Source organism: Apium graveolens, chromosome 11 (assembly GCF_009905375.1).
Source record: "Apium graveolens cultivar Ventura chromosome 11, ASM990537v1, whole genome shotgun sequence".
NCBI lineage: Eukaryota > Viridiplantae > Streptophyta > Magnoliopsida > Apiales > Apiaceae > Apium > Apium graveolens.
The window spans coordinates 92,403,672-92,417,999 of record NC_133657.1 but is presented as its reverse complement, the minus strand read 5'-3'; the positions used below and the strand labels follow the sequence as shown (position 1 = coordinate 92,417,999).

The 14,328-nt window shown below is 33.3% G+C and overlaps 1 long non-coding RNA gene across 1 annotated transcript; it reads left to right on the top strand.

Moving 5' to 3' along the window:
* The first annotated feature begins 8,261 nt into the window (after positions 1-8,261).
* Positions 8,262-9,807, top strand: LOC141697134 (uncharacterized). The gene is made up of 4 exons (XR_012564595.1): positions 8,262-8,406; positions 9,233-9,304; positions 9,404-9,460; positions 9,686-9,807. It is a non-coding gene; the product is annotated as an uncharacterized LOC141697134 (long non-coding RNA).
* Positions 9,808-14,328: the final 4,521 nt, after the last annotated feature.

Below are 14,328 nucleotides of genomic sequence, written 5' to 3'. Positions count from 1 at the left end.
GAAGTAGGTCATGGTAGAATCAGGAAGTTTGACATTCAACCTATGATGCCCTCCAAACCCGGGTCAGAAGTTTGGGGTTCACAACACACACACACTCAATATATAAATACCTGCTTATGAAAGTAATATATTAAAAGACCCTTCTTACCATAACCATGGATCGCAACAGGTTAAAGTATGAACACAATCCACAACCTTAACTTTTATTACATCGTACCAAATCCCCACTAGTTCTTCTTACAACTGGGGATGATATCATTCTTACAATCTTACATAACTCATCTACATTATAAAGCTCCTGCTAACTCGGCCCATCTTATCCCGGAATCCTAGCCCGCACTCTGAACTGGGAATCCTCGTTACCAACAATTTCCTTTTTAACTATAAAATAAGATAAACAGATTTGCAAGAGTGAGCTAACTAGTTCAACAAGTCATTATAGAAATAACCGAGGTTCAACAATGATCAGTTGAAATGATTCATAAGAATCAAGTTTCTGGATAAGCAATGAATAGAATTGGATATTCTTTTCATTTTTTTTTAAAAAAACCAAGGTTAGGCTGCTGATTAGTCACGCACTAACCCCGAGTAAGGCTCCCGGCTTTGCTCTATACTGGATCCAAGGCACGCATTGGCCTAATATGACCACGAATCTGGTCTGACCACGAATGTGGTCCACATTTATAAAACCATCCAATTCTAAAACAATTCAATATGATAACCATTGCAATTCAACAAAAACAGAATCATGATTAACATTGATAAAACATTTATCTCAGAGCATAAAATATTTTACAGGTATCACCAGGGTGTATCAAGTTGTAAATATGAAGAACGACTTCAAGCCCGATAAAGAATCAAGTATCTGAAGAACAATGGTTCAATGATAATACAACGTATTGATCTTTGATGTGATAGAATATTCCAGCGTGTATAAGTTTCTGTATGTTCAAGAAATTCTGTTGAAAACTTGGGGCATGGTGTGTATGTATTTGTGGAGTAGTATTATATATGTCTGGCTCGTATCTGGGAATTCAATAATTAATGGTTTATGAAGAATAAGGCTTATGTCTCAAGATCAATTAGAATCAGGGTTTAAGGTTGAGTAGTTTAAAATGCTTGCAATATAAAACAAGATTATTTTGAATAATAGCAACATGTTATGAGAAAGTTCAAAAATATTCGCAATATATCTCGAAGAAAGGTTCAGAAAGACTTGCCTTATCATAGATGATTTTCAACTTTACTTGCACTCAAATAACAATTATACGCATCAATCACTTTCCTTCTTTTCTATGCCTTGCTTCTATTCGTCAATCATTTGCCTTCTCTTTCTACACTTTAATTCATATTTACGGATCACTGACTTTCTTTTTCTATGCCTCGCTTACTCTGCTAAGCATCACAAACATCTATCAATACTCAATCTCATATTATTTAATCGTCACATAGACGTCATAAGCTTTTATCTACCCTTCGTTTTACCCAAATCCGATTTACGGATTAAAAGTTATGATCAAAATAGTCAAACAACAACCACATAGGCATATAACACATCAATCAGATAGCACGTAGCACATAACACGCAAGATATTCAATTAAAATAATTTTTCAAAGAAGATTCGGAGTCAAAATAATTTTCCAAGTATTTATTATGAATTTTTGAACATTTTTCGGAATTAAAACGGGACTCCGAATCATTTTATAATTAAATAATAGAGTTCAAACACCCGAATTTGACTTTAAAATAATTTTATAATAATTATCAAGCTTGGAAAATAATTTAAAATAATATTTTAAAACTCGAAACTATTTTTCAGAATTTTTAAATCAATTTTAAATAATTAAATCCCATTAAATAATCGATTAAAATTAATTAAAACTAATCACATTAATTAATCAATTAATATTTAAATTAATTGACTAATTAAATAATTAATTATCAACTAAATTTAATTAATTAAATAATTAAGATTTATTTTGAAATTAAAAATAATTTTTAGAATTAAAAATATTAATTTTTGGAATTTTAAAATAATTAAAACAATTTCTCGAAATAAAATATAAACAGAAAAATGATTTTTATAATTTTTGAAAACAGAAATCCAATATTTGCAAAGTTTTACAATTCCAGGGACCAAAATACAAATCCGTCAAACTACAGGGACATTTCTGCAATTTAACCATCCCCGTCGCCGGTTGCCGCTGATCGCCATTAACAGCGATCTCGAGCTTTTCCGGCGACATCAAACCTGCCCAGAAATACTTCAAATTTACAGGGGATGAAGTAGAAGTTCCCAGGAACGTGAATATGCAAATCAAGTTACTGGAAAAGCCGTGGATTCGCCGGAAAACTCGACAGAAATTTCCGCCGCCGCCGAACTAAATTTTACGATCTGCTAAACTACAATTCCTAAAATCAACTAAAAATTATGGTTTGGTTCCTGGGAACGTCCTGAATGCAGTGGTGGTAACCAATTTTACCCAGAATAAACCAAAATGAAAACCCCAATTCGAATTAAGAACATTAAAACAATTATAAACCCTAATTTACAATCTGAGAATCAAACTCAAATTTAACCATGTTATTAAGTCCAAATTTGACATATAATATACCAAAATCACCAGGAAGAAAAGATCTACATGATTATGCCATCAAATCATATCAAAAATATCAAGAACAAAAATTCATAATTTAATCCATAATTAATTCGAATTAAAATAATTAAATCAGAAAAATACCTTGATTTCTGGGCAAAAACAGATGGTTGATTCAGAAAGAGGTTTTCGAGAGCTTCGTTTTGATATTTGCACGCTCGAATCGGAGTTCGATAACGCCTTCGTTTGTGCGATTGATTTTCAAGAATACGATGTTTTTAATAAAGTTTTCTCTGGTTTTCAGGGTTTGTACTGTCTGATTATGATTTTACGCGTAAAAATGAAATAAGAAAAGGCTATTTATATTTACGGAATACTAGTACGTTCTGGATTGTGTTGGATCGATAAATACGTTCGTTTTGGATAAACATTATCCTTTTTAGATAAACACTATCATGTTTTGGATAAGCACTATCCTCTTTTGTATAAGCACTATCCTGTTTTGAATAAGCATTATCCTATTTCGGATAATTATCAAAATCGGGCTTTTATAAAATGATTTGTATGAAGATATTGTTATCGAAAAGGGTTAGCGTATCGAAAATATTGTGTCGGGCCGCGCACGGGTCAAACCGTAATCCGAATCGAAAAAGTCAAAACATGGAAAATGTCCGGAATTACCAGATTAGGTTAGGAAGGAGTTTTCGGAAAAGTTTCGGGTTGTAAAAACGTAAAAACGGTTAAGGTGGATGATTTCCGGCTTTAGAATATGATTTTGTAATTATTCAGAAAATAATTAATAAATTCATAAATCAATATAAAATCATATAACACTCCAAAAATTACCAGAAAAATACCTTAATTATCTATATTTTATTCTGGACATAATAAAATTAACATACTTATACTTTACCACATATAAACATACACATACCTACACCAATCATCAGATAATTCACCAAAAATCACAATATAATCACATAATAGTTATTTATCAACAAAATTAATTACACGCTATATCGCGGATATTACATCCCCCCTAAAAGGATTCTGTCCTCAAAATCGCACTAAGGATCAGATAATGATATATTCCAGTATCTCACTTCCATTTTTCTCAGGTTGATCTCTCAACCTTACCACTTTTCATAAACTTTTACTCGCATCATCACTCATTACTCAACAGCCTCACACTGACATCACATTTTATTAGTTGCTCCTATAACTCAACTCAAGTCTCCATTTTATATATAATGGAGCTTAATTATTTTTCGTGAATATACACGTATAAACACCCTATGAACCATGCATACGTGTGGTGGTGAAGCCAACTCACTTACACTTATCTTCTCTATTTTACTGTTTCCAAAAGTACTAGCATAACGTCTATTAATTTTCTTTCTCTTTCTAATTCTAGAAATTTGTGCTCATGAATGTTTCCAGTAGTTACTGGTTGTTGAATCTCATTGCCACATGTTTCTCTGTTCAATTAACCTAGTTTGTAATTGCTTCCCATTGCATTTGAGGTTCCTTAATAGTTCTCTTAATCTTCTTGTCCATCCGTGAATGATATACTGAAACCAGGGCGTATTCGATTTTAACGTTCTCAAAATTACATTAGAGTTAAAAATTAACGAGAAAATCTCGACTGGATACGATTGGCGCACAGCCGTATCGTCATACCTTAATTTCCTTGAATCACAATCGAGTATATTTGCTGAGCGAATATCTTTTATTTCTTAGAAGAAAATACACTAATCGGGAGGCATCACCCGCATATTCTAACCCATACTTTTATTTATTTTGGTTCGAGGGAGTTCTAATACGAAACTGACTGCAATGCTCTTCTTTGACGTCTAGTCACATATAACGCTTATTCTTTTTTCTTTGTGCCATACTATCAAAAATCTTCTTTGAAATCTGTGTCTCGTATCATATTCTCGGAGTAGCTTGAATTCCTTGCGTTGTCATAGCCAAATTTCTATCTTTTAGTTCTTCCTTACTTACTGCCCATTCATCTAGGAGTTGTATATACTATTCCGGTTTGACATAATTCCTCGCATTCTGAATACTCCTGTTAATTCTCAAATCAAATAATATAGATTATTTACAATCAATTTCTGGATCGAATGACGTATCACCCTTTCTTCAAGCAGCAACTAACCCACTTATTAGACAACTTTGGTTCTCAAGTGACTTCACTATGATGTTCCCTGGCGAAGTATATATCCATCTAGTCTTTGATGTCCCGCCTCAGCTCTTGGGTAGGTCTAACATTTATCTACATGTTTCCTCCCTATTTTATCTTTATGTCTGGTTACTAGATATCTTCTTTTAGCCCTCGATACTTAATCGTACTCCTGGGACACATTCCCTATCTCAATTTACCAATATTTCCTAAATTTTACACCTTACTTATGTCCCTCATGTTACCCATATCTTACCTATAAATTTTCTTTATCATTCTTTTGACTCCACTTTCTTTCCTATTTCTGTTCTTCATTCTTATAGCTCATTCACAACCAAACTCCTGATATTAATACTCATTTTGATGTCATATCAAATTAGATATCAATACGAACTTTGATGCTCACAACATCCCATACTGAAATAAACATCAATCATCTATATTAATACCACTTTTAATATCTAACAACAACCTAAGTATTAATATCAATCAAAAACTGAACTAAAACTGTATCTCATATTTTATCCAGAACAGAAATACTTGATAAATCATTTATTGTATGATCACCAAAACAATTTGGAACCAAGACATCCTTTAATAAAACTTTATTGCAGATGATAGAATCCCTTTGATTGGCTAATAAAATCCATATTGGTGTGATTATTAATCTCTTCTTCATTCCACCTTCATTCTTCCTTTTCTTCCTTCCTTCTCTTTACTCTATCTTAAACCTTTAGTTCTTCAAAACATTCTTCTCACCTGTCCATACAACTAACTTTATATATCTCTTGTCCATTACTAAGGGCATATTCATCCAAGTAAAGCCTCATACACTTGCAGCAACTTCTGAACTCTACTAGTGTCCTTACCTTCCCCAAATTCCTCATTGTATTGATTTCGGATTTGAAAGTCATATCAAAAGTTGACTTAATCTAATTGGAATTGATTTCCATCTAACTGACCATTAATTGGTAAAATTAACCAATTAACTTATTTAATTGATCAATTACACACTACGCCATAAATGGCCTATCGCAACCCCCTCCCTAAAGAAAGTTATCTAATATGTTACCTTAGATAGGGCAGTTATGAGCTAGTTTAACATTGTGTTTTTTATGTTACCTTAGCCAAAACCGTGGTGTTGCATTAGGTCGAAAGTGTTGCAGCTTGCAACATTCTGGTCAAAGTGTTACCTTAGAGTATCAAAACACAAATCTGATGTTTTTTAAGATTAATTATTAATTTAAATTCATTTTCAAGAATGTAGGGTGATATACAAATAGAATGAATAAAATCTATGACGATATGCGAATTTTGTACATATTAAAACTTAAAAAAGTTAAAAAAGGAATTAATTATCAAAAAAAAGTTAAAATAAATATTTTAAACCTAATAAAATTTAAAAATGGAATATTTAAAAGTAATAAAACATATAAATTGTCGTCCTCTTGATATGAGCACTGTGATATACGTTTAAAAATAAAATATTTAAATATTTGAATATACATACTTATATATAAAATAAAATAAATAAATATAATATTTAAATATTTGAAAATAGATTTATGGAATCTTAGAAATTTGATAAGGAGGTAAAATTTATGAAAATATTCAAACCCAGCGCCTAATTTTTGGGTAAAAGGCCGCCTATTTTCAGCCCATTAAAACTCACACCGAGTCTCAATCTCATTACTCTCTCATTCTTTCACTCTCTTTCCCCCTCCGTGCTCTCTCAATCTCGTTACTCTCTCTCTCTCTCTCTCTCTCTCTCTCTCTCTCTCTCTCGATCTCTGTCTACTCTTTCTCTATCTACTCGCTCTAACTGATTGATTTCAATATCAAATTAGGGCTCAATTGAATGTATTTGTATTTGAACTTAGGGCTCAATTGATTTCAATATCAAATTAGGGCTCAATTGATTTCAATATCAAATTAGGGCTCAATTGAATGTCAAATTGGGGGTTTGATTCTTCATTTTGAGTTCAATTAAACTTCATTTGATCTCTCTCTCTCTCTCTCTCTATCTATCTCTCTCTCCCTCTCTCTCTCTCCCTCGCTTTCCTATATCCTCTCGCCTCGCTCTACCTCTCTCCTCTCTCTGTATATATATCTCTCTGTGCACATACATCTAAATATATATAATTATATTTATATGTTGATTTATGTATGTATTTTCTTATCTTCTTCTTTTAATTTGTCTGTGTGTATATGTAATTGTGCTAATTTGATTAGTTTTTATTGCAATTTGTAGATTATAGATGCAACTGTTATTCTGTATTACTTCGTTATAATTTCTCGATATGCCTCATCTTGTTTTGTGTATGTATTTCTTGTTTTAGTTTGTGTGTGTGTCTTTGTAATTGTGTTTTTTCATTATTATTGACTAGTCTCTGTAAATTAAGTTGGACATTTAGATCAATCTTTTTCAATAATTGTGTTTATGCAACTGCAGTGAATTGATAAGTTTGTAACAATAAACAATAAATTATGATTTCTTATTAATTATGATTTCTGGATGCTCATTTCAACCCTGTGATGATTATTATAGCTCTTGAAGCCTTTGCTCCAATGAACTTTTGTTCGGTGATAAGGCTTTTGCTTCCATTTTTCCAGGCGGAAACGGATTCTACCTGCTCCCCGTTCTGGTATATCTGTCTGCTTCTATATATATATAACTCTCTATCTTTTGTTAAAGCTTTTTTTTATATTCAAGGTTTTTTTTCTTCTTTTTTTTTGTTAATTTCTCGAATGCTTAATTTAATTTATGTGATTCAACTAACCATAACTTTACTACTTATTGTTGTTGATTATTATTCTAGTTACTCTTAATTGTGTGTTCTCTGTGGTGCTATTTTATGTTGGATCAAACGGTGTGAATTTGTTTTGCTTGGGATGATAGTTGTGACAATCACAACACTTAATTTTATTAATTCCTGCCATATATATTCTATGTTCATTAATTAAATGTATAATTGACCATATGTCCTGGAGTAAGATGAAGGCGAATGGTGTTTAGTTTGTCGGATATGACTATTAGTTTATTTCATAGTTGTTGTCTTTTTTTCCTGCTAAGGAATTACTGACATGACCCTTAAGGGCTAAATGGGACAATGAGTTCCGTGTTTATGGGAAATTTATAATGTGTACCACTCATTCATTTATTGTTATTTCTATGAAAATATTGATTAAAAAGACAATTCTTCATAATCGCGCCGAAAAAGAAATCATAATTAATATAAATGTTCTTTGTTGACGTGTCCGACTTTATGGTGAATTGATGTTTAATTAAATAACAACTGGAGATCTTCTTATTGGTTTTTGTGTGTGTATGTGTGTTATTGTGCCGAACTAATTTTTTATGTTTAATTATTCTGATTTTTTGTAACAGAAAGGCAGTAAAGGTGGTTGTAATTTGATTTTTATGTTTAATTATGCTTCTGCAGTTGTTGCACTTCTGCTTGCTTACAGTGGCAGTGTCTATATTCAAGAACATTTCGGGTGGAAATTAGGTTCTGGAGTTCCAGCCATTCTCATGTTCCTTTATGGATGTCCTTTTCTTCCTTGCATCTTCTCTTTATATCAAACGCAAAGTTAAGACAAACTTGCTTAATAGCTTCATGCAGGTAACTATATTTTCGTATAAGAATACTTAGCCAAAAAAGATGTGTTGTATATATTACTAATCTCCCATGACACATTTGGATTTGATGTCGATTTATGCATGTACTGTATTTCTATTTATTTGATAAGTTTTATTTTACAGTATTTTGCTGTGATGAACATTTATCATTCTTGATCCTAGCATTTATCATTAAGTTTTAGGTTAAAAATTGTAGTCTGAATCAGAACACAAACATACTTTTTCTGTCGACTGGTAATTCATTCTGATGTCGATGGCTACTCTAGGGGGATGATTTCACGTACCTTTCTCAGGAAACCTACAAATATATATTATACTGCTATATCAACAAGTTTAATCAGCAGTCGTGCTTTTCACAGAACCTCTTATTCATACCCTGTTTTGCAGTTATCCGGTAAGCCTGTTTCATCTTTGTACTAATGCCTCGTATACTATCTGCTCTTGCTAATGTTTGATTTACTTTATTAATTTGCTAATTATTTGTTTTCGATACTTTTTGCTAATACATATATTAACTTAATAGCTGCTGCATATGCAACTCGTTGTTTGTACTTATTTCTATGTTGGAAACTCTGAGTAGTTACAAATGATTCGTTTTATCAAATTTTACAAAAACCTAGTTAAAAGGTGTTGTTGCATTGCATCAAACTATAAAACACACCCCTCCTAGCCCCGGGCATTGCTAAATTGGTTGTTAAACAAATAATTGTTTTACTTGGTTAGTTGATTTTATATATAGAATATTTGGTCCTATAATTGTCACCTGCAAATAGGATAAGTAAATAAGTTAATATTTGTTATTGGTACAGGGCATGGCAGAAAGCGCATGAGAAGATTATGTTCAAGTATATTGAGCTTTGTGTGGACATGAGATGGGGCAGGTTTTCAAAGGATGGACTGATTCAGTACCTTTTAGGAGTTTTTTTTATAACAATGGATTTTGAGTGCTGATTCTGAAAATTTATTTACCTTGATGGCAGAACAACATTTTAGGAGTTTATTTAGAACAACAGCTTTTTAGTGCCGATTCTGAAAATGTATGTCTTAATGCCTCCTGCTATTTACCAGTATGTACAATATTATGTACCCGTAATATGCTGATTTAGACCAGAAGCAAAGAATAAAGTCTGTACTTTGTTCTTTTGTCTTCCTTTGTGATTTATTTCTTTAGTGGACTTTTTGTAAAGAGATGTCACATTCTTTTCACATATTCAATTAGTTCATCGGAGTATCTATAGTTATCATTTTGATGTAAAATGCAGAAAAAGGTTAATCAGCAAGACGATGATGACACCACCAAACTAGCACATATGGTATGCTCCCTGAGCAATCGTGATGTGTGCATGGCTTGCGGAAGTTACTGTGGATACTTCCATGCTAAAGGTAAAGATATACCACATTCTTCTCGCATATTAAATTAGTGCATCTGAGTATTTATAGTTATTATTTTGATGTAAAATACAGGCTAATGTTAAGCAACAAGATGATGATACCACCAAACTAGCTATGCTCCCTAAGGAATCGTGATGAGTGCATGGCTGCCTTCCATTTTGTTTAAGTAGTTTATCTTAGTTCTTTTGTGATTGGTAATCAGTTTGGTTGGTTTGTATAAATTGTATTGTTGCATTAATGATTTGGTATTTTGGGATTGTATATATTCCAACAGTACATTTTAATTTTTTTCTGGTTAAAGTGTTACATTAGATTTTATAAAGTGTTACAAGATGCTATATAAATGTTTCACTAGCTTACATATAAATGTTATAGCAGCTCCTAAAATGTTACCCTAGGAATAAAAATGATACTACAAAAAAATGGGACCCACATGCCACATCATCATGCCATGTCAACACAACATGGGTCCCACTGTGGGTCCCACTTTTTAAACCTTTTTTTACCTCTAAGGTAACATAAAAAACAAGTTATAACTGATCTCTCATTCTGTTGCAATAGCAAGTTATAGTAACATAAAATACGATGTTGCCTTAGGCACCGCAGATGTTACCTTAGACCCCTAAGGCAATATTGAAAAACATATCTTTAAGAAAATGTTACCTTAGCTTAAAAATGGGGCAAGAGCAACATATTTACCCCCTAATACAACATTTTTTTGGTGTTACAGTAGGCATTTTATGGTGTAGTGACACCAAGTGATGACTAGCTAAATGAAATCAAAGACCAATTATCTATAGTCGGATTGGCTATTGTTGTGAATATGTTGTGAACTTGATGATTTCATTAACAAAACACCTTAGTAGATTTTACTATGTGAAAAATGTAGCACTTGACGGATAAGGATTGTAGTCCCGATGGATGACTCAATATAGTCCCGACGGATGATGATTTATTATCCATCGAGTGAGTAGCTTGTGTAATAATAAGTCTGTAGCACATTTCTGCATACACATTGTCTAGATTCTGTAGTAGTACTCAAGTGATGTTGACTTTAACTAGATATACAGAATAGGTTGATTAACTGTACATAGATGATATCTTGTAATTCTGCATAAATGAAATGAAGTCAAGTGCCAGATTGCTACCCGGCGGATAAACAACAATGCCACTCGACGGATGATCAACTAGGCAACCCGACGGATGATCATGAACCCGACGGATAAAGAATTTAAACATCTGTTGACAGTGACAACACAGTCACATGCGTCGAATGTATGCAAATGGAATGTGGAAGCCTATTCAACTGGGTTTTAGAGAACAAAGAAGCATTTCCATTTTCATGCTATTATGAAGATATTCAAAGATGCTGGAATAGAGTAATAAAGCAGCATAGTATTAGACTTGATAGGTTTTGTTTTATTATCTTGTCTTATTACTTTATAATCTTGGTGATATATAAACCAAGAAGTAGCAAATAGAACACTAAGCAACTGAGCAAGATAATTATTCTCAGAGAAACATTTGTAAGCTGAATTCTTAGCATTTCTCTGTAAACTTAGTTGTTCAAATTTGTAAGCAGCTGTGAGCTAATTGCTACACAGAGTTCTCTTGATATAATATCTATCTCTGGTGGATACTTTCAAATCCACCATAAATTTTTTCAAGACTTGTGTATTGATTTATCCCAAGTTATTATTCCGCAGTTTGCAAATCAATTCACACGGTTATATATTATTAAGATAGAACATTTTACATTTTTGTGAAAAAGTTTCAAGAATTCCATTCAACCCCCCTTCTGTAATTCTTGTTGCATTGTTAAGGGACTAACAATTGGTATCAGAGCAAGCTCTTGATAAACAAAGAGTTTAAAGATCACAACAAAATAGCAAGATGAACAAGAAGGATGTTGGAGTCAAGATTCCTTTTCTGGATAAAGATAATTACCATCATTGGAAGGTAAAGATGCATCTTCATTTACTTTCTCAAGATGAGGCCTATGTAGATTGCATAGAAAGAGGTCCTCATGTGCCAATGAGAGCTGCAACTGGAAATGAGCCATTTGTCCCCAAGCCAAGGCATGAATGGTCTGATCCTGATATTGAACAAGTCAGGAAAGATAAGAAGGCCATGAATATCTTGTTCAATGGAGTTGATGGTGATATGTTTCACAACATAATTAATTGCAAAACTGCCAAGGATGTTTGGGATACAATACAAATTATCTGTGATGGCACTGAACAAGTCAGGGAAAATAAGATGCAGCTGCTAATTCAGCAATATGAGCACTTTCATAGTGAAGATAGTGAGTCTCTCACTGACATTTTTAGTAGATTTCAAAAACTACTAAATGAAAGACTCCAATCTTAAATTCCTTAGATCTCTTCCAAAGGAATGGAAACCAATGACAGTCTCATTGAGAAACTCTCAAGGCTATAAGGAGTTTACTTTGGGGAGACTGTATGGCATCCTAAAGACTTATGAGCTTGAAATAGAGAAAGATGAGAGGATGGAGAGAGGAAAGAAGAAAGGAGGATCCATTACAGTAGTTGAGTTAGAAAAAGAGAAGAAGATGAAGATGGAAGCTGTTGAATCAACTTCAAAGGTCTGTGAAAATAAGGGCAAGGGGCTGTTAGCAGAAAATGAAGATTCTTTGAGCCAAAATGACATGGAAGATATTGATGAACATCTAGCATTTCTTTTCAGAAGATTTGCCAAGCTCAAGTTCAAGAAGAACTTTGGAGCAGCTAAGCCAAATAGAAACATGGTGGATAAATCAAAATTCAAATGTTTCAAATGTGGCTTAGCAGAGCACTTTGCCAGTGAGTGTAGAAAGTCAGATTCCAACAAAAAAAAGTTTGATCCTGTGGATTATAAACAGAAATACTTTGAATTGCTCAAACAAAAGGAAAGGGCTTTCATTACACAAGAGAATGACTGGGCAACAGATGGTCTGGATGAGGATGAGGATGTCAGCTATGTCAATCTAGCCCTAATGGCCAAGTCTGATGAAATAGAGACAAGTTCTTCAAGCAATCAGGTAATCACCACTAACCTTAAACATTTATCTAAAGCAGAGTGTAATGATGCAATAAATGACATGTCTACAGAACTATATCATTTACGTGTTACACTTAAGTCTCTTACTAAGGAAAATACTAAAATCAAAGAAAATAATTTGTTTTTAAGTGAGAGGAATAATGTGCTAGAGTCTCGGTTCATTGAATTTGAAAATTTAAGAATTGAATGTAAAATTGCTAAGGATGAATTAACTGAGTCCTTGAAGAAAGAAGATATCTTGAAGAAGCAACTTGAACGAGAACAGAAGGTGATTAAGGCATGGATAACATCTAGAGATATTCATGCTCAAATCACCAAAGTTCAAGGTATTAAGTCCTTTTGTGATGCAGCCTGGAAGAAGAATAAGGAGAAGCTGGAATCCAATTTGGTGGAAGGATTGCTAACAGATGTAGACTCGACGGATGATGAGGGTCATCCGTCGGATAACAAAAAGGGTTATCCGTCGAGTGATATAAATCCTCATCCGTCGACTGTGAGCAAGCCTGTGAGTAAAGCCAAACTTGTCAAGTTAAATGAGAAATATGGATCAGTTTCCAAGAATTTGTTCCACGAAAATCCAGTCAAGTGAAGAAGGAGAGAAAGGCTAATGTTGGTGATATGACTGTCAAGCAATTGAGTGACAGACTTGAAAAGATTGAGATTAAGACAGAGGCTAAAAAGAAAAATAATAGAAATGGTAAAGTAGGGATTAACAAACATAATAACTACACACCTGATAAATATGCTCCTAGAAAAATCTGTGTCAAGTGTGGTAGTGTAAATCATTTGTCTGTTAATTGCAAATCTGCCATGCCTACTCCCATAAATGTGCCACCTCACTTTCCCAACATGAATGCCATGCCTTCTGTGCCTATAAATGCTATGTCTACACAGAAAATGAATGCACAGTTTGCTAATATGCCATTTGCACCTAATCCCTATTATGCTGCATTTAGTATGCCACAAATGCCATTTAGCATGGCTTACTGGAATAACATGTTCACTAGTAGCATGCCATTCCCTATTAATTAAAATATGCATGATAATTATGTTGCAATGAATGGTTTCAAAGGTCCAACTCAAATGACTAAGGATGAATCTGATATCCCCAATTCAAATGAGATAAAGCCTAAGAAACAGAAAAAGAAAGCTAACAAGGCAGGACCCAAGGAAACTTGGGTACCAAAATCAACTTGATTTGATTTTGATGTGTGCAGGGAAACAGAAAGAATCTATGGTACTTGGATAGTGGTTGTTCAAGACACATGACTGGTGATTCTACCCTGCTCACAGAGTTCAAGGAGAAAGCTGGCCCAAGTATTACTTTTGGAGATGACATCAAGGGTTATACTGTGGAATATGGCTTGATTTCAAAAGACAATGTCATCATTGAGGAGGTTGCCTTAGTGGATGGTCTCAAGCACAATTTGTTGAGTATCAGCCAGCTTTGTGA